Source organism: Eschrichtius robustus, chromosome 1 (assembly GCF_028021215.1).
Source record: "Eschrichtius robustus isolate mEscRob2 chromosome 1, mEscRob2.pri, whole genome shotgun sequence".
In the NCBI taxonomy this organism is placed as follows: Eukaryota; Metazoa; Chordata; class Mammalia; order Artiodactyla; family Eschrichtiidae; genus Eschrichtius; species Eschrichtius robustus.
The window spans coordinates 60,421,662-60,444,416 of record NC_090824.1 but is presented as its reverse complement, the minus strand read 5'-3'; the positions used below and the strand labels follow the sequence as shown (position 1 = coordinate 60,444,416).

Sequence of the window (22,755 nt, the reverse complement as noted above, 5' to 3'; positions counted from 1 at the left end):
AGTGATGTTGAGCATCTTTTCATGTGCCTCTTGGCCATCTGTATGTCTTCTTTGGAGAAATGTCTATTTAGGTCTTCTGCCCATTTTTTGATTGGGTTGTCTGTTTTTTTGATATTGAGCTACATGAGCTGCTTGTGTATTTTGGAGATTAATCCTTTGTCAGTTGCTTCATTTACAAATATTTTCTTCCATTCTGAGGGTTGTCTTTTTGTCTTGTTTATAGTTTCCTTTATTGTGCAAAAGCTTTTAAGTTTCATTAGGTCCCATTTGTTTATTTTTGTTTTTATTTTCATTTTTCTAGGAGGTGGGTCAAAAAAGATCTTGCTGTGATTTATGTCAAAGAGTCTTCTTCCTATGTTTTCCTCTAAGAGTTTCATAGTGTCCGGTCTTACATTTAGGTCTTTAATCCACTTTGAGTTTACTTTTGTGTATGGTGTTAGGCGTTCTAATTTCATTCTTTTACGTGTAGCTGCCCAGCTTTCCCAGCACCACTTATTGAAGAGGCTGTCTTTTCTCCATTGTATATTCTAGCTTCCTTGGTCATAGATTAGGTGACCATAGGTGCGTGGGTTTATCTCTGGGCTTTCTATCCTGTTCCACTGATCTATATTTCTGTTTCTGTGCAGGTACCATACTGTCTTGACTACTGAGGCTTTGTAGTATAGCCTGAAGTCAGGGAGTCTGATTCCTCCAACTCTGTTTTTCTTTCTCAAGATTCCTTTGGCTATTCGGGGTCTTTTGTGTTTCCATACAAATTGTAAAATTTTTTGTTCTAACTCTGTGAAAAATGTCATTGGTAATTTGATAGGGATTGCATTGAATCTGTAGATTGCTTTGCGTAGTATAGTCAAAGATCAATAAATAGCATAGCAAGGTCAATAAAACTAAAAGCTGGTCCTTTGAGAAGATAAACAAAATTGATAAACCTTTAGCCAGACTCATGAAGAAAAAGAGGGAGAGGACTCAAATCAATAAAATTAGAAATGAAAAAGGAGAAGTTACAATGGACACCACAGAAATACAAAGCATCATGAGAGACTACTACAAGCAACCCTATGCCAATAAAATGGACAACCTGAAAGAAATGGACAAATTCTTAGAAAGGTATAACCTTCTAAGATTGAACCAGGAAGAAGTAGAAAATACGAACAGACCAATCACAAGTAATGAAATTGAAACTGTGATTAAACATCTTCCAACAAACAAAAGCCCAGGACCAGATGTCTTCACAGGCAAATTCTATCAAGCATTTAGAGAAGAGCTAACACCCATCCTTCTCAAACTCTTCCAAAAAATTGCAGAGGAAGGAACACTCCCAAACTCATTCTACAAGGCCACCATCACCCTGATACCAAAACCAGACAAAGATACTACAAAAAAAGAAAACTACAGACCAATATCACTGATGAATATAGATGAAAAAATCCTCAAAAAATTACTAGCAAACAGAATCCAACAACACATTAAAAGGATCATACACCATGATCAAGTGGGGTTTAACCCAGGAGTGCAAGGATTCTTCAATATATGCAAATCAATCAATGTGATACACCATATTAACAAATTGAAGAATAAAAACCATATGACCATCTCAATAGATGCAGAAAAAGCTTTTGACAAATTCAACACCCATTTATGATAAAAACTCTCCAGAAAGTGGGCTTAGAGGGAACCTACCTCAACATAATAAAGGCCATATACGACAAACCCACAGCCAACAACATTCTCAATGGTGAAAAACTGAAAGTATTTCCTCTAAGATCAGGTACAAGACAAGGATGTCCACTCTCACCACTATTATTTAACATAGTTTTGGAAGTCCTAGCCATGGCAATCAGAGAAGAAAAAGAAATAAAAGGAATCCAAACTGGAAAAGAAGTAAAACTGTCACTGTTTGCAGATGACATGATACTATACGTAGAAAATCCTAAAGATGCCACCAGAAAACTACTAGAGCTAATCAATGAATTTCGTAAAGTTGCAGGATACAAAATTAAGGCACAGAAATCTCTTGCATTCCTATACACTAACAATGAAAGATCAGAAAGAGAAATTAAGGAAACAATCCCATTCACCACTGCAACAAAAAGAATAAAATACCTAGGAATAAACCTACTTAAGGAGGTAAAAGACCTGTACTCAGAAAACTATAAGACACTGATGAAAGAAATCAAAGATGACACAAACAGATGGAGAGAAATACCATGTTCTTGGACAGGATATGTATTTTTATGGAAGAGATTAAGTAACAAATACTGCAGGATAGTATGATCTTCTGTAGGTAAACACTGGTGAATTTTGCTTTGCTAAAATAAAGAAATGTGAATAGATTGTTTTGCTAAAGTAGAAATTATAAATCAATAGGTAGTAGGGGAGGGATACAAATTTTGAGTTGTGGGGGAAATGGAGTAGTATGTGGGCTTAGGGCGGGAGTGAGACAGAGATCCTAGATGACAGCTGAAGATCTTTGGAATCAGAGCAAAGGTCTATTTGATTGACTTAAGCAATTGGTAGTCGCCATGCTTCTAAAATGGAAACAGACAAAAATAATTTCTCTACGAGAAGCTTGAAGGGGAAGGAGACAGATTGGCAAGAGATTGTTTAGAGATAAAGCTCTAGTGTAGGAGGATGGGAAGAAGAAAGAGAAGAGCTAGAGAAATACTGCAATAAGGAAAGAGTCAAGAGTCATTACATACTAACACTTCAAGAAGCTCAGGAGGCTAGTGGCCAACAACACTAAAAATAAAGGGTAGGAGAGTACCTACAACGTGTCCAGTCAATACTGAAAACTGTCAATCCTTCTCAGATAGTATATGAATTTATCTCAGATCAAATAAACTCCAAAAGGAAATTTGGGAAGAGGCATGCAGAGGAAACATAGGTGTTATGACAGGGTGATTCTAATGATCAGCTGGAATATAAACTGACAAGTAACCAACCAAAAAAGTTTAAGGAGTAACAAGAGGGAAGTTTCTTTTCTAGTTACTATAGGTTTTCAAAATGCTAAAATAATAAGAAATAAAAGCAGTGTGGTATTTGTCTTAAGAATTGGTAGACTGATGATTACACAAAAGAATAGAAAGCCTAGAAGTAATCCAAAGCATATGTAAAAATATAATGTATATTTAAGTGACATTTCAAACTACTGAAACCAACTCAAGAAAAACAGACAATCTGAACAGACCTATAACAAATAAAAAGATTGAATTAGTAATCAAAAAGTTACCCACATCCTCTTTTGACCTACCTTAAATTAGCCTTTAGGAATCCACTGATCTATGTTTGAGGCATAAAAGAGAACAGAACACTTTCTGTTTCCAATGTCAATTCTCTCTTTTTTTTTTAAAGATCTTTTCTTGCAATTATGAAATAAATTACAGTTTGGAAAAGTGCATTAAAAAAAGAAAAACTTACCCACAAAGAAAAACTCAGGCCTAGATGGCTTTACTGCTGAATTCTACTAAACATTTAAAGAAGAATGAATACCAATTTTTCACAAACTCTTCCAAAAATTAGAAGAGGAGGGACTACTTCCCAACTCATTCTATCAGACCAGTATTACCCTGGTACCAAAACCAGACACAGACATCATAAGGAAAAAGAACTACAGATCAATATCTTTTATAAATATGGATATAAAAACCGTCAACAAAATACTAGCAAACTGATTCTAACAAAATATAAAAAGAATTATATACCATGATCAAGTGGAATTTATTCCTAGGGTAATTTAACATCTGAAAATCAATTAACGTAATACCCTCTTTGGACAGAAAAAACAAAAAACGCATGGTCATCTCAATAGAAATAGAAAAAGAATTTGATCAACACCCTTTCATAATAGAAACACTAAGCAAACTATAAATCAAAGGGAACTTCCACAACCTGATAAAGGACAAGTACAAAAACCCCAAAGCTAACATAATACTTAATGGTGAAAAACTGCATGCTTTCCCTCTAAGATCAGGAATAAGATAAGGGTGTCTGCTCTTGCTACTTCCATTCAACATCATATTAGAAGTTCTAAAGAAAGCAATTAGGGAAGAAAAAGAAATAAAACTTATCCAGGTTGGAAGAGAAGAAGTAAAACCATCTCTATTCACAGATAACGTAACCTTGTCTGTGGATAATCCTAAGGAATCCACCAAAAAACTATCAAAACTAATGAGTTCAGCAAGTTTGCAAGATATAAAATCAATATACAAAAATCAATTATATTTCTATATACCTGCAATGAGCAATCTAAAAATGAAATTTTTAAAACTTCATTTATAATAGCATCAAAAAAGAATAAAATGCTTAGGAATAAATTTAGCAAAGTGTAAAACTTATGCTCTGAAAACTATAAACATTATCAAAAGAAATTAAAGATGAAAATCATCCCATGTTCATGAATTAGAAGACAATATTATTAAGACAGCAATATTCTTCAACTTGACCTACAGATTCAATGCAATCTTTACTAGAATTTCAGCTGATTCTAATATTGATATGAAATTGCCAGAGAACCAGAATAGCAAAAACAAGCTTGAAAAAGAACAAAGTAGGAAGACTCACACTTCTCAATTTGAAATCTTAGTACAAAGTTACAGTAATCAAAACAGTGTGCTCTGGCATAAGGATAGACATATAGACCAATGGAATAGAATTTCGAGTCCAGAAATAAATCCATATGTCTATAGTCAACTGATTTTCAACAAAGGTACCAAAATCATTCAATGGAAAAAAAAAGTCTTTTCAACAAATGGTTTTGGTACAACTGGATAGCCACATGCAACAGAATAAGGTTGGATCCTTACCTCATACCATTTCCAGAAATTAACTCAAGATGGATCAAATACCTAAATTTACGCACTAAAACTATTAGAAGAAAACATAGGGGTAAAGCTTCATCACCTTGGATTTGACAGTGGTTTCTTAGATATGACACCAAAAGCACAAGCAATAAAAGAACAAATAGATAAGTTGAATTTCAGCAAAATTTTAAAAACTTTTGTGCATCAAAGGATACTACTAAGAAAGTGAAAAGACATCCACAGAATGGGAGGAAATTTTTTCAAAACATATATGGAATAAGGGTTTAGTAGCCAGAATACATAAAGAGCTCTTGTAACTCAACAAAAAACCTGATTAAAACATGGGTAAGGCACTTAAATGACATTTTTCCAAAAATGATAAGCTAATGACCAACAAGCATATGAAAAGATGCTCAACATCATTAGTAATTAGGAAAGTGTTAATCAAAACCACAATGAGATACCATTTCACACCCACTAGGATGGCTATATTTTTGTAACATGGAAAATAATAAAGTATTTACAAGAATATGGAGAAACTGGAACACTTGTATGTTGCTGGTGTGAATGTAAAATGATGCAGCCAGTATGGAAACCAGTTTGGCAATTCCTAAAAAGTTAAACATAGAATTACCATACAATCCAGCAATTCCACTCATAGACATATGCTCTAAATAATTAAAAATAGGTACTCAAATATGTGTGCATGAATGTTCACTCTAGCACTAGTCACAACAGCTAAAAGAAGCAACCCAAATGTCATCTGTCAACAGATGACTGGATAAAAGAAAGTTGATATATCCATACAATAGAATATTATTTGGCTATAAAAAAAAGAATGAAGTACTGATACATGCAAGAACATGCATGAACCTTGAAAACATTATGCTAAGTGAAAGAAGTCAGTCACAAAAGCTTAAATATTATATGATTCTACTTATATAAAATCTCCAGGGACTTCCCTGGTGGTCCAGTGGTTACGACTCTGTGCTTCCAATGCAGCAGGCACGGGTTCGATCCCTGGTCGGGGAAACAAGATCCCACATGCCGCACAGCAAGGCCAAAAAAAAAAAAAAATGTCCGGAATAGGTAAATCTATAGAGACGGAAAGTGGATTAGTGGTTGCTTAGTGCCAGGGCACTAGGCTGTAAGGGAAGTAGGGGATGAAAGGGTGATAAATAGTTTCTTGTTACAGTGATAAAAATATTCTAAAATTAATTGTGGTGATGGTTGCACATATCTGTGACTATATTTAAAATCATTGAACTGTATGATTTAAATTGAACTGTATGATTTAAATTGGTTAATTATATAGTATGTGAATTATATTTCAATAAACCTGTTTAAGAAAAATACAAAGAGAGAGAGAGAGAACTGGAGGAATATACACCAAAATGTTAATGATAGTGAGACTGCGAGCATGGCCAGTGGCTCACCTTAAGAGTTTAAGCAAACTTCACATTCTCAGGACAATTGCTGATACGAGTGAGTGCTTAATAAATATTGGTTGCTACTAAAAAAAATATATATATATATATATACAAACTTCAAAGAAGAAAAACAACTAAAAATCACTCCAGGCCAAAATGTAGTAAAAGGGACCAAATTCACCCTCCTGCTTGGAGCAGCAAAAAAAAAAAAAAAAGAAAAAAAAAAAAGAAAGAAAAGAAAAGAAAACAACAAGAACATGTTTTAAAAAAAAACATTTTTGAGGCACTGGACGTCAGATAACAAAGGACAGTGATCCCTAAGAGACAGGAAACAAACAAGGTGAACTCACAAATTGCACCAGTTTACTGTCTTGAGTTTCCAACAGTGCAGCAGGGAGAGGGAAATCAAGAGGTGCCAGCAGACTCCCTGAGTTGAGAGGATCAAAGCAGCTAGAAATCTCAGGATAGAGTACCAGAGAGGAGAAAACTGCATGGAAAGGGAACTCCAGAGAAATGCAGATAGTTCCTCTCAAGTGTTCAGCTGATTACTGATCAATGCATGTTCTTAAGGAAAGTACTCAAGGCCACAGAAAGAACTACTCCAAAAAATTAGAAGTAACAATGCCTGGTTTCCACACAGGTCTGGGACTAGTGCCTGTTCCCACCAACCAGACTGGGGAACCTTATGATGCACAGGGCATTTGGTAGAGAACATAGAAGGGTCTTACCTCAATATTGGGTGATAATTAGCCCTAGACTGAGCACTGCTGTGGTCACACCTAACAAGTCTTAAAAGTAACAACATCCACAGTATATAAAGAATCATGTATTCTCAAAACTCAATAAGAGACCAAACAATCCAATTAAAAATAGGAAAAAAAATCTGAACAGACACTTCAAGAAAGAAGATATACAGAGGCCAAATAAGCACATGAAAAGATATTCAATATCATATATTAATAGGGAAATGCAAATTAAAACCACCATGTGATACCACCTCACATCCACTAGGACGGCTAAAATGTAAACGACTGACCATACCAGTTGTTGGTGAGGATGTGGAAGAACTGGAACTCTCATCACTACTGGTGGGGATGTAAAATGGTACAATCACTTTGCAAAAGGGTTTTGTGGTTTCTTAATAGACATCTGCCATATGAGCTAGCCATTCCCGTCTAGATATTTTACCTAGGAGAAAGCATATGTCCATACAAAGACATACAGGAATATTCATAGCAGCTTGTTACAGATAAAAACTGGAAACAATGCAGATATCTATCAACAAGGTGAATAAACTGTGACATTTTTACAATGTGATAATATTCAGCAATATAAATAATTAAACTACTGACACATGCAAAAATACAAATGAATCTCAAAATAATTATGCTGAGTAACAGAACTGCCAGACCAAAAAAAAAGTGCACATACTGTATGATCTCATTATAAAATTCTATAAAATGCTAACTAAACTATAGCAATAGAAAGTAGATCAATGGTTGCCTGGATATGGGGCAGGAGAAGGACAAGGAGGAGAGAAAGAGAGGAACTATACAAAAGGCATGAGGAAATCTATGGTGATGATTTCACAGCTGCATACAAATGTCAGAACTTTTCCAACTGTACACTTTATTTGAAAAAAAAAAAGTTCATGCCACGACAAAGTTTATGATTTCCTGTTATACAATGAAATTCATATTTTATACCATATATTTTACCTGCTTTTTTCCTAAATGAGAAATAACTTATAAAAAGAAAATCATGACAATTTATAACAAAAGAAACCTTAGAGATTATTTAATATATTTCCCTCTTTTTCAGAAGAGGAAATTGACCTCCAGAGAGGTAGATCTGCCCAAGGTCACATCATTGGTAATGACTAGGAAAGGGCTGCTGGCAGTACTCTTTTTATACTACATGGTTCTTTGAGTGTTTCAGACCTTAAGAATAAAATGTTCTCTGTGAACATACAGACTATATGTGTTATTACAACTATTCCTGCAGCTCATTCTAAGTTTTCACTTGGTAGGTAAGAATATTTGTAAGTGTATAAGTTTTATCTGAATTATTTGCATACTGTAACAGTATTTACTCAGTGACTTCAAGTTTTGAAATGAAATACATTTTTCATATGAATGAGTTTGACATATCTGTCTGGTAACAGGAAGCTTATAAAATAGGTCTCATAATATTTGAATTTCCTTCTTACTACAGTTTATGTAAAAAACCGTAGACCATATCTTTGGACTGGGTATATACTTAAGTGTTTATATAGAATGTATATTCAAAACAGAATCTAGGTTTATCGTGGATTGTGGCCAGTTGAACTAAAAAGAATTTAGTGCCAGTAATATGAAAATGTATCAAGATTGCAAATAGTCTTTAAAAGCAAGGCAAGGTCTTTTGAAACAATGCTTCACTACAGAAATCCAATGACCAGGATTTTCTTTGGAACACTAGAGTGGCTGTTATTTATCATAGGAATGTGGGAGACACATTCAGAGATCTATTTTTATTTAATTTTTTTGGTTGCACCACACGGCACGTGGGATCTTAGTTCCCCAACCAGGGATAGAACCCGTGCCCCTTGCATTGGAAGCGTGGAGCCACTGGACCACCAGGGAAGTCCTGGAGATCTATTTTTAAATAACAGGCAAGAGGACTTATGCTTTCAGCTGTAATTGGTAAATATTACAAATCTACACACTGTACTGAATTTTTCACTCCCCATCTCCACCTCCTCTTGTTCTCTCATTTTTCCAAAAAAACAAAACAAAGAAACAAACAAAAGCAAAACAGCATAAAATAGTCTCTCCATGTTTCCTCAATGCCCCCTTTGCTCGGTGACATATATTCTAGCAGGACAACAGAGAGAAGACTCTGACTTGAAAAACTGAAAGCCTCCATATTTATGAGCCAATCTATGGCTTACCCAAACTCAACAGTTTTAGTGGAAAAATATTCAATAACTATGTATATTTTAGACACACTTGCAAATTCTAGGTACCTCAGAATTCATTCATAAAATATTCTGAAACATTTCCCAAATGTGCTGTGCTAAGCAAACATTAAGTAACAATAATCCTTTTGCTCACCCCTTAGGCGGAAATTTTCACACATTAAAAGAGAATTGAGGATAATGTCATTAGGCTGCTCAAGCCTTGACTTGATGGAGTGCATCTGCAGCACTCAGTATTTACAATGCGCACAGGATGAATTCTCCTACCTAGCAAAAACCTCAGCCTCAGTTCCTGCTAACATTTGACTCTATGTAGTGTGGTATAGGCTTTTAAATGCTGTCCTGACCCAGTTTTGAGGCCCTGGCTAGAGGCCGGTCATTTCTGCTTCTTGAGCAGTCAATTAACCCCACACCCTGAACCACCTCCAATATCAGCTCTCACACTCTGGGCCCCTATACACCTGCTCTAATTGCCCCAGGGCCAGGTACCAGACAACCAGGGACAGCCCCTATGCCCCAGGGTCTACTGACACTGCTCACATTAGCCAATCCTAAACGTGCTTGCCCATTCTTTCCCTCAGAAAGTGCAGTAAAGGCACTTGCGCACTGTTCTCCTCTCTCCCTTTGCCTTGTGGCTTACCCTAGTTCTTCCCTGAGTGTCCCTGCACGGTGTGCTGTGTTCTCCCCAGGGAACTGTGAGTCCAACAAACTACAAAACCCTTTCTGGCTTCTCTCTATTGATCTGTTTTGGCCTCACCATACCTCACCCAAGGTAATATGGTGAAAAATAAGGGAGGGAGAGAAGGAGGGAGAGAGGGAGGAAGGGAGAAGGAAGAAAGGGAGGGAGGGAGGAAGGAAGGAAGGATTTTAATTGGCTCTTAAAAGCAACATATTTAGTTTTGCTAGAATTTAACTCAAACCAATAATATCTGTGCAGAGTGTAAGTTCTTTATGGAAGAAGTCTGAAATGCAGCAACAGTTTACAAAATATGATAAGCTATGTCTATTTACATATTGAGAGCACCTAACATGTCAAGCCATGTGCTTGTATCACATTACCTCATGTAATTCTGAAAAAGACCAGCGAGGTAGAGCTACTATTATATCTACATTAAATACATGAATCTGAGGCACAGCGAAAGATACAAAAATTGTCTAAAAGGGCAGGGCTAGCAAATGGTGGAACTGGAATTTGAACCCACATTTCTCTAAAACCAGAACCTAAGCTCTTAAGTCCTAAGTGATACTACCTTCAAATAGCTGCTTGTCCAACAAATATTTATTGAGCACCTATTTTATGACATTGTGTTACATATTAGAGAAAAAGGCATCGAACTGATTCTCAGAATGCTTACTTTATAGCGACAGCGAGGTTATTTTACCTATAAGAACAAGATATCTTGATAGGTATTGGATGGATTTTATCTAGGGTGCTACAGAAGTATAATCATTTACTTAACTAAGTATCACCTCATATGGTACAAATAGATTTGTACCACTACTATCCTTTGTCCCCTGCCTCCATTTACACACACACACACACACACACACACACACACACACACACTCCTTTAAATTGCTCTTTTGGCTAGTTCTACCTCTGCCGAAGGATGAAATCTCAGTAAAATCTCATAACTTTTTTCTGACTACTCTCAAATACTAAAAATTCCTCAGGTCACTTTTAGCCAAAAGAACTTTCTTTTTCAGTATCTGAAAAGTGTAATTTGGAGCAAAAATCAAACCCTGCACATCCTTCAAAGTTAAATTGTCCCCAGCTCGAGCCTGCTGCAGCTCAGGAAGCCTGCAGTGAGGGAGGCAAGCACGGTCGCTACCACCTGCTTCAATTCCTTGCCTGGCCTTCTACTCCTCCCTCTCACTCTATGGCTTCTGAGCCCCTGGGAGTGAGGGGAGGGCTGTTCTCCAGACTCGGTGGATGTTTACACTCACAAGGCGCTTCCGTGGATTTCTCAGAAATTCAGAATCCCCCACTGGAAGCCTCTCGTTGCATGTCCCAGGACAGATGTGGTACCTATAATTCCACTGCCTCTCCCCGACCTCTATCAGCCCCAACATTCGGTGACCCACCCCACACAGACTCTTGGCGAAATCCTTTCAAAAGCCAACCTCCACCACCATGATCTGCAGCCCCTTTGAAGACTTGCTCTTTTTTTTGTCCACTCTTTTTTTTTTCTTTTAGATTCTTTTCCCATTTGGCCATTACAGAGTATTGAGTAGAGTTCTCTGTTCAATACAGCAGGTTCTTATTTGTCTTCTATTTTATATACAGTAGTGTGTATATGTCAATCCCAACCTCCCAATTTATTCCCCCCCATCCCCTGGTAAACCATAAGTTTGTTTTCTACATGTGACTCTACTTCTGTTTTTGTAAATACGTTCATATGTACCCTTTCTTTTAGATTCCACATATAAGCGATATCATAGATATTTGCCTTTCTGTGTCTGACACTTCACGCGGTATGACCATCTCTAGGCTCTAATTGACGTTTCCTTCCTCTGCATGGCCTTCAGAGGAAATGCCACCCCCCTGCCATTGGTGGAAGTGCAGTCTTCCCCCAACACAGCTCACCCTCAGAGCTCTGAAACCTGAGGAAGACATGTGTCCATTGGGCCCCAATTCTCCACTGTCAAGCTCTGCCTCCCACAAGCTTGAGGTGAGCAGGAAGCACCTGGCCATCCTCCTCCACGAGGGGGGAAGGGAGCAGGGTACCTCAGACCCCAGCAATTGTGCTTCATCCACATACCTACATGACCACATCCTTGGCATGTCTAACATAGGTGCCCCGGCACCTCACTTTGAATGGGGATGTTCAGCAAATATTGTTTTGTTCTCAGTCTTTGAGGCTTCAGCCAAAACCCAGACAGAGTGTCATTTAACATTCTGTTTCAGAAACATAAAGACGGATGCTCACCAGACTGAATAATGCATAGCACAGCAAACACTGTCTGTCTCTATATGGTTGTTTTCTAATATTTTCTATTAAGGAAAATGGATTTGTCTTCTAATTCTCACTCTGCTCCTAGAAATGCTTTATGAACCTGAGTAAATCATTAGTCCTCAGTGTCTTCACCTAAAATTATACGAAACTATAAAATTATTTAAAGTTTGTTGAAAAGTCTCTCCAAGAAAATATAGCCCTGTCATTTGAGGCTAATATACATCAATCTTCTTAGCCCAAAAAGGCAAAAAACTAAGAATTAGCCAGAGAGCAGCAGGAGAACTGCCTTTGAATAAACCCAAATTCCTGACATCGTGCTCTACCTCTCCAGGAGGAATTAAAACTCTCACCTTCCCAATCTCAGAAGCAAGTTACTCATATCGAGCCTGACCTTATGTCCCAGTTCTGATCACTAAGCTTCTACATTGTTCTCTTTGCCCCGTTCCTTACCTTGTTAACCTGACTAGTAGACAGGTTCACCCAGGACAATCCTCCTCCCAAAGACAAGGACCCACTCTGAATTTAAGCCAAGCATGAGGATGCCGGTGCCTGTTAGAAGACTGCTCAGAAGTAAGCACCTGTGATTCATGAATACCCCATACTCCTGGAACCACTGTCTTCTTAGGGACTCCACCATCTCAGAATGAGCTCCCTGTTATTTGTGCCCTTACCCTAGGACAGGACACAGGTCCACTGCCACTTCAATCACAGCCCCTGCCCCACTCCAGGATCCTAAAGCATGCAAGGTATCGACATAAATGCCAAATGGAGCTAACTGGGCTAAAAGCATGCATCTTTCTAAAAATGCATTGTTTACAGTATTTCCTCCTTTATCCTTTTAAAGAATCAATTTTTCTCTAGTGTTTTCATGGCTGACATAGAGTAACTGCCTTATTTTGAATAAAATTAAAATTGCATCATTTTCTTCTCTGTCCTTAGAGCATAGGTTCCACAAACATAAAGTAGGTAATTGATCTTATTTAAGAAATTTGCAATGGAACAATAAAAACAATTAAGTGCAATGACTCTAGTACAGATGTTCTGAATCCAATATTTCTCAAAAGGTTTTGACAACATCCAAAGTTGTATGAAAATATTTGGCAGTGGTATCTCAAAATTTACGTATTCTGTTCTTTTTTCAAGTACTAGCCAAGAATGGAAGAGTCTTCATGAACAATCTAATTGAGAGGTTCTGGAAAACAAATCTGTAGCACATGGTCATTTTTTCTCTGTTGATGGCTCAGCTGAGCCAGTGACATTTATGAGTCCATGGCTGAGGGCTCTATAGGTTCTGGATCAAAACAATCTTTCCTAAAGTTATGGACTCAATGTTTGTGTCCCTCTGCCCCTAAATTCATATGTCGAAGCCCAGACCACTAGTGTAGCTGTATTTGGAGTAAAGTAATTAAGGTTAAATGAGGTCATAAGGGTGAGGCCCTGATTTGATAGGATTAGTGCCCTTCTAAGAAGAGACACTAAAAATCATGGAAAATGAAAGGCGACATGAAGACGTAACGAGAAGGCGGCCATCTGCAAATGAGAAAGAGGGATCACACCAGAAACTGAATTGCCAGAACCTTGATCTTGGACTTCTAGCAACCAGAACTGTGAGAAAATAAATTTCTGCTGTTTAAGCCACTCAGTCTACAGTACTTTTTTATAGCATCCTCAGCCAACTAATACACCCAGGAACTTATCAACGGAGGAGAGGACGAAAAGACATTTTCTTCCTCTTTCTCCAAGTGGGATCCCAGAAATTCCCCAGTGTATATTAAAATATTAATATCTTGCTTTCACACACTGTTTATATGCATAGTCCTATTTATTCTTCACAATCTTGTAGTTAGGCAGAGCTAGCATTATTAATCCCATTTTACAGATGAGATGGAATGTGGCTAAGTCAAGATTAGAGGTAGAGCTTTTGACTGCTAGCCCAAGCTTCTTGCACTGCACCTCATGCCAGCTGACTGAGAGTAGCTTTAGAGATCTTTCTACTCCTGAGTCAGCTCACAGTTAGAACATCTCTGGGAATCATAGCACTGGTTCCAGGATAAGACACTAGACTTCAAAAGGGGTACCTCTTAACAGATAAGCAGAATTATCTGCCGTTAGTCAGGAGAACCATGAGCTATTAATAAATAAAGTTGAAGAAAAAATGAAAATGAAAATTAAAGCTGGAGTTGTGCTCAATTTCAATAATTTTAATTATTAATTTAGAGTGATAGTAATTTTGACCTTTTAACAAAACCTTCTTTATATACCATTTTTGAGTTTTGACTATCTGTGGACACAAAGGAATAAATCTTGGCCACTCTTTGTCCTGGAACACAACATCTACAGCTCCTCCTGGGACAAAGAGCTCAGCTACAACTTAAAGTTCAGTACATTCACTCTTCTGATTAATTTGGAGCAGTGGAGCAATTAAAGAACAGATGCTATGGATTAATGTTCCACATTACATTGAGAAGCCCTTCTATAGGCCCTGGTGCTATTTTTAAAATATCTGAGCTCTGAATGTCACTCCATTAATAAAGATTTCAGCAGCTTAGTCATTAACACCAACAAGACCTTATCATTAGAACGATATATACTTTCAGGCTCATTTTTCTGTTGTGCAAATCAATGATGAAAAACTTCAGAAACTGAACCAATGTTAGATTGTTTAGTATAACTGATTTGGGGCTCATATTCAAAACATTTATTTTATCCATACATAATATCTTAAAATATGTCTCTTTCCTAACAGGCAGCCAAAAATCCCTACTACTGACATTTGGTTTCAACTCTCCCTAATACAGAATGTCTCTCTTTGCTTCCTTTTCAACTGTTCCCTGAGGATGACTGCCAAACCCTAAGGCAAAGGGAAACCTTGGTTGCCTTTAGCATGTAAGCCTCTCAGTGTCAGCAGTTATACCATTCTCTCCTTTAGGCTGAGTTTGCACTGTATTGGAAAACAGAGGCCTCTGAGTATTCATGCCTCTTCAGATCGGCTGTCAAAAGCCCTTCACGTGCAATCTTCTTATTTGGCCCCAAAGAAGACAGTCTCTTCTAATTAGTGCTCAAATGGTTATCCCATTCAGAAAGAATGGAATATTTGTTTGATATAGAACATAAATTTATTCTAGTTAAAATAATATTTTGTTTGTAGAAATTTTTATGTGCATCCAGAGAAAAGGGAGATTTTAAAATCAGAAATCTCAAAAATTAATGGGAAGCATTTTAAAAATAATTTTAAGGAATTAAAAACAACCTAAATATCCAGTAATAGGGATTTGATATGGGGATATCTATGTAGATGTAGATATAGATATAGATATAGATATAGAGAATGATATTTCCATTCAATAAAGCACTCTGTATCTAACATAAATAATCCTGATGCTTCTAGTTCTATATAATAGACTATTTACATAGACATTTACCTTCTCTTCCTCAAAAATGCCTGTAAAAATTACAATCAAGAAATACAGAAGCTAGCAAGCCCACAGCAGCACTAAAAAGGGGAAAGAGAGCCATCAGCAGACCAGAGATTTATTAAAATCTTTAGAAAATGGCAAGTAGACGAATCATATTGTCAGATGAAACAAAAGCAAAGAAGCAAATGTTCCAGCACTGAAGACACCTGGCTTCACTCTGAAAAAAGTGAATGCTGAGCAGAATGAAGAGAAAGATCAAAACCTAGAAATATCGCCATGAAATTTCATAACACACCAAAGATAAAGAGGATATGCCAGAAACTTCCAGGAAAGGGCTATGGAAGTTCCCTATTGTTTGATGTATTCATTATCTGAGTTCTTACAGCCATGAGATTGCATAGGGAAGCAGTCATGTCTCAAAAATATTCATTAATGGACTGGCCACTTGTAAAATTAGTCCTGATTCAAATACTCATCCCATATCACACTAACATCTGTCCTCACCAATCACATCAGAGTCTATTTTGGTCAATTTCACTGAATTTTTAATAAATATATGATTAAAATATGTAAGCCATAAATATTTAATAAATGTATAATAATAAATATATAGCATAAATTGACTTTAAAGTAAAATTGCAAATCTTGAAAAGATGTTAGATTTCATAGGGTTGATAAAAGTGTTGGTGACTTGAGTCACCAACAAAGCTACTGCTAAATGAGAATTAGCAGAGTTAGATCAGTTTAGGATGGATGAGGAGAAAACCAACCAGGAGAATGGTAAGAAAGGGTCTTCAAGGGAGATTCACTTAAAAATCAAAGAATTTAAGACAGGCCCTTGTAGGGAAGTCTTGAAATATTTTTGCAGAAATTACTATCTTTATGATTGTGCAGGAAAGTGAAATATGAACTTGGAAGATATCATATCATTCTACGATCTATTTTTATCAGAAAATAGTACCCCCCAAACAATCCAATTTAAATAGATTTATATTAAGAGGACTTTTCTAGTGCTACTTTCCCAAGAAACAGGAGACTTCCTATAGATAGAAAGGAATCAAAAACAGGATGGTATTATATTAGTCTCATTAGCAAGAATAGATGCTGAAAATAGTGAAATAAAGCCTGTAAAATTCTGAAAAAAATGACTTTATATCAACAATTCTATACATAATCAAACTACTAATCAAATATGAAAGCAAAACAATGACATGCAAGAACTCTGAAGGTTTACCTGCCATGTACTCTTTTGAAAAAAGCACTCCAGCCATATTTTAAAAGAGGAAGGAAGGAAGGAAGGAGGAAGAGAGGGAGGGAGGGTGGGAGGGAGGGAGGGAGGAAGAAAGAAAGGGAAAGGGAAGCCAGGAATATGGAATGAAAGGTATGAGGAGATTTCTGCTTTAGGTAATGAAAGACTGAGTAGTTTAACCAAATCTAACCACACTCTGGGAAAAAAAAATACACAAAACTTGATTAAATATATTATTTAAAAATCTTCTTAAAAGCATCAAAGATATATCAAGATAATAAGGAATTACAGGACAAAAATCCAACACTTGGGAAAAGGTTTGCCCTGTGATCACTGGCTGACCTGGAAGAGGTAGGTGATATGTGCTTTGATAGCCTCTTAGAGCTAAGGGGAAAAGTCAGAGTTCAAGGCTCACCCAATACTGGGAATTGGGGCCCCCAAAGGGCTACACCCTGAGAATAGTGATAAAACAAAAATAACTCAACCTTGTGCAGACGGTAGACTCACTTCTTTTTAAAATATCAATAGCCCATGAAATCTCAGGCTGTGAGACTGCCTGAGAACACTCTAGATTGTCGGTACCCCTCTTTGGAGGAAGAGAATATCATCCTTAGGATGAGAATATCATCCTAAGTCTCAAATTATTTCAACAAATACTTTTTCAAACACAATGCCCAGCATACACCAAAGCATGAAGAGAAAAAACACAATGAGCAAGAACCAACAGTGATAAAAATAACCAAAATAGTCAGGCATTATCATATACAGTAAAACTATGCCTAATGTTTTCAAGGAGAAGAAAAATAAGCTGTGAAAATTTCAGCAGGGAAGGAACTAACAACTACAAAAAGTGACTTAGCAGTTTTAAAAAAGAAACAAATTGAAATTCTACAATGGAAAAATCCGTTTAAAAAATTAAGAATTCAATGGGAATTTAACAATATATTGGACAGCGGAAGAGACAGTTAGTGAACTGAAAATAGGTCAGAAGACACTCCCCAGCATGCAGCATACAACAAAAAGGTGGAAAACATGGAAGAGAATGTAAAAGACTCAGAATTCCATGAGAAATCCTTAAGTTCTGGCATCTAGAAGAATAAGAATGGGCACTGGTCATTTTTGTGGAGATTTTAGCCTAGAATTTTCCAAAACTCATGAAAAATATCTGTCTTCCAATTTAGGAATCCAAATAAATCCCAAACAGAATAAATAGAAGGAAAGCCATACCTAAACATATCATAGTGAAATTGGATAAAACCAAAAAAATCTTCAGTGCAGCCAGAGCAACTCACCTTCAAGAGAATAACAGTAGACTGGCAGGTGACTTCTGAACAGCATCAGTGGAAGTCAGAAAGAAACTGCTAACCTAGAATTTGTAACTAGCAAAAATAAAGTCATTTTCAGACGAATAAAAAATTGAAAGAGTTCACCATTAGAAAACCTGCATCCAAAGGAATCTGCAAAGTATGTTTTCAGTTCACTAACTGTCTCTTTGACTGTCCAATATGTTGTTAAATTCTCACTGACTTCTTCCAGAGAAAAGGGAAATGATGGCTGGAAATCAAGGGGCTCAAAAATACAAAAAGAATAAAAAGAAAAGAAAGTTGTAAACGTGAGTAAATCTCAATACACAGTGATCCATTAAAAAATAATAATATGTACATAAGGAACTACGTAAATGAAGTTAAGTGTCCTAAGCAGCTTGTATTACCCAGAAAGAGAGTAAAATTATCCATTAATATTAGACATTGATAAGTCAATGATACATTTTGTAATTTCTAGGATGAACACTAAAAGTATAGGGAAAGCACATAATACAACTAAAAGATAGCAAAAAAAAAAATCAATGATTATAAAAAATCAATTGGAAGTCAAGAAGGCCAGACTCCATAGGACTTGAGGATATCTGCTGGGTCTCAGATTTTCTATTAAGGATCTGAGGCCACCACGGTCTCCAGCTATTAGAGTAGATACCAAATCAGTTTGTTGGGGAAAGCAAGCATTCAGAAATTCCTGTTTACTTTTTTCAATACATAGGTGCTATGATGACATGGGGAGTATCCCAGTTATTCAGAATCATTTCAACAAACTTGCTATGATAAGCATATCACATTCAAGACAGTCACTTCTTATATCCTGGAAAAGAATGGCAGATATGGAGACTATTTTAGGGAGACCCTGCCAATACTCCTCCTGATTTTCATTCCTCAAAAGGTAAAGATGGAAAATACGAGCTAGTAGCGGCAGCAAATTAGCTTATTCCTGGAGATTAAAGATTTAATGACAAAGAGTGATGTAAAGAGGCAACATGCAGAAAATCTGGTGGCAGGACTGTTCACCTAAGTGCTTTGTTACATTCATAGAGGACTCAGGGAAGTTAAAGGAAACCAGCGAATGAAATCAAGGATTCAGACTCTGATTTGAGCATCTTCCAACATTACAGAGAAATAGAGTCCTATTAAGTGCCTCAGATATTTTCTATTCTGCCACATTTATTCTAGGTTTTCCTTGGTGATCATGATCAAAGATCTCAATCTTTCACCACCAATTTATGTTGACTACAGGACTACCTGCTTCTGTCATCAAAAGCTCCTTGAAATTTGTTATGTCTGTTTCTGTGTGTATCAATATTCTGCAATTTTGCTCTATTGCCGCTACATGTGAGATGGCCTTTAAAATTTCACTGCCTCTTTTGTGAAAGCAAAGTAGAAGAAACTAAAAGTGACTGAGTAATGATAAAGTACTTATTCTTTCCAGGTCTCAGGTTATCAGTTGAAATTGTAATAGAGGAATTGCATAAGAAAGTGACAAGAAATGATATAATAATATACACCATTATTTTTAATGTAGCTAGATTCTTAGAAGAAATATTTCCAAAGCCACACTTTTTGTGCACTTCTTAGAGAGTGATTTTTTAAAGAAAGTCATTCTATGTATTACATATATTTTTTCTGTTTCCTGACTAATTTTTTACCAGAAATGGAGAAGAAATAGCAAATGTGTCATTACTTTAACAGGATGATTACTTGTCAAAGTGAGGTTTGGGGCTTAATTATAGTTTTAATGCACGTAGGTCAAACTGAAGTCCCTTTGTGAAAAGACAGGTGTGTGAAATTTGAATACAATTTTAGAAAAACAATGAATACATTGCCAACTGTTAACTTTAACAAGTTAAATAAATAAAACCCTAATTCACTAATCTGACACTATTTAGACACAAACAAACATTTATTTCCTTGTCTGCCATCTTTATATGTTTAGACAATGTGACCAAATTAAAATTGTTCATTGCTGAGTGACTACAAAACTGCACTTTGAATGAGCAAGGAAAGTGAGTAACAGTAGTCTAGCAGGGGAAATTTTTCTTCAGAACAATGGTTTTAAGAGCTTCTTTGTAAAAGCTAAAGCCTGAGGTCTTTTGGGAATTTCTCAGAGACTTAATTTTAGCAGTTAATAGTAATCCTCAGATACAATTATTTATAATTATTTACATTTCAATGAACACAAATGTATAAATATTAGAGACTCTTCTCTAGAAGCTTTGGAATGTAAATTTCTATAAATTCATAAAAGAAATTCTTTGTAATTTTAACGTTAGAACAAGTTTTGCGGATGATTGGTTCAAGATGGCGGAGTAGAAGGACGTGTGCTCACTCCCTCTTGAAAGAGCACAGGAATCACAACTAACTGCTGAACAATCATCAGCAGGAAGATACTGGAACTCACCAAAAAAGACACTCCACTTCCAAAGACAAAGGCGAAGCCAAAATAAGATGGTAGGAGGGTCGCAATCACAATAAAATCAAATCCCACAACCGCTGGGTGGGTGACTCACAAACTGGAGAACAATTATACCACAGAAGTCCACCCACAGCAGTGAAGGTTCTGAGCCCCACGTCAGGCTTCCCAACCTGGGGGTCTGGCAATGGGAGGAGGAATTCCCAGAGAATTAGACTGTGAACGCTGGCGGGATTTGATTGCAGGACTTCAACAGGACTGGGGGAAACAAAGACTCCACCCTTGGAGGGCACACACAAAGTAGTGTGCACTATCAGGACAGGACACGGGGGAAGGAACAGTGACCGCACAGGAGACTGAACCAGACCTACCAGCTAGTGTTGGAGGGTCTCCTGAAGAGGCGGGGGGTGGCTGTGGCTCACCACAGGAAAAAAGACACTGGCAGCAGAAGTTCTGGGAAGTACTGCTTGGCATGAGCCCCCCTGGAATCTGCCATTAGCCACACCAAAGAGCCTGTAGGTTCCAGTGCTGGGTCACGTCAGGCCAAACAACCAACAGGGAGGGAACTGAGCCCCACCCATCAGCAGACAAGCAGATTAAAGTTTTAATGAGCTCTGCCCACCAGAGCAACACCCAGCTCTACCCACCACCAGTCCCTCCCATCAGGAAGCATGCACAAGCCTCTTAGATAGCCTCATCCACCAGAGGGCAGAGAGCAGAAGCAAGAAGAACTACAGTCCTGCAGCTCATGGAATGAAAACCACATTCACAGAAAGATGGACAAAATGAAAAGGCAGAGGACTATGTACCAGATGAAGGAACAAGATAAAACCCCAGAAAAATAACTAAATGAACTGGAGATAGGCAACCTTCCAAAAAAAGAATTCAGAATAAAGATAGTGAAGATGACCCAGGACCTCAGAAAAAGAATAGAGGCCAAGATCAAGAAGATGCAAGAAATGTTTAAAAAAGACCTAGAAAAATTAAAGAACAAACACATAGAAGAATTAAAGAACAAAAAAAGAGATGAACAATACAATAACTGAAATGAAAAACACACTAGAAGGAATCAATAGCAGAATAACTGAGGCAGAAGAACGGATAAGTGACCTGCAAGACAGAATGGTGGAATTCACTGCTGCAGAACAGAATAAAGAAAAAAGAAAGAAAAGAAATGAAGACAGGCTAAAAGACCTCTGGGACAACATTAAACGTACCAACATTCGCATCATAGGAGTCCCAGAAAGAGAAGAGAGAGAGAGAAAGGACCAGAGAAAATATTTGAAGAGATTATAGTCGAAAAGTTCCCTAACATGGGAAAGGAAATACCCACCCAAGTCCAGGAAGCGCAGCAAGTCCCATACAGGATAACCCAAGGAGAAACATGCTGAGACACATAGTAATAAAACTGACAAAAATTAAAGACAAAGAAAAATTATTAAAAGCAACAAGGGAAAAACAACAAATAACTTATAAGGGAACTCCCATTAGGTTAACAGCTGATTTCTCACCAGAAACTCTACAAGCCAGAAGGGAGTGGCACAATATATTTGAAGTGATGAAAGGGAAGAACCGACAACCAAGATTACTCTACCTGGCAAGGATCTCCTTCAGATATGATGGAGAAATCAAAAGCTTTACAGACAAGAAAAAGCTAAGACAATTCAGCACCATCAAACCAGCTTTACAACAAATGCTAAAGGAACTTCTCTAAGTGGGAAACACACGAGAAGAAAAACACCTACAAAAACAAACCTAAAACAATTAAGAATATGGTAATAGGAACATACATATCGATAATCACCTTAAATATGAATGGATTAAATGCTCCAACCAAAAGACACAGGCTTGCTGAATGGATACAAAAACAAGACCCATATATATGCTGTCCAAAAGAGACCCACTTCAGACCTAGGGACACATACAGACTGAACGTGAGGGGATGGAAAAAGATATTCCATGTAAATGGGAATCAAAAGAGAGCTGGAGTAGCAATACTCATATCAGATAAAATAGACTTTAAAATAAAGAATATTACAAGAGACAATGAAGGACACTAAATAATGATCATGGGATCAATCCAAGAAGAAGATATAACAATTATAAATATATATGCACCCAAAATAGGAGCACCTCAATACATAAGGCAAATGTGAACAGCTATAAAAGAGGAAATCAACAGTAACACAATAATAGAGGGGGGCTTTAAT

At 37.0% G+C, this 22,755-nt stretch overlaps 1 pseudogene; it reads left to right on the top strand.

Moving 5' to 3' along the window:
• The first annotated feature begins 13,626 nt into the window (after nt 1–13,626).
• On the top strand, nt 13,627–19,540 carry LOC137759454 (general transcription factor IIH subunit 3 pseudogene; annotated as a pseudogene).
• The last annotated feature ends 3,215 nt before the right edge of the window (nt 19,541–22,755 follow it).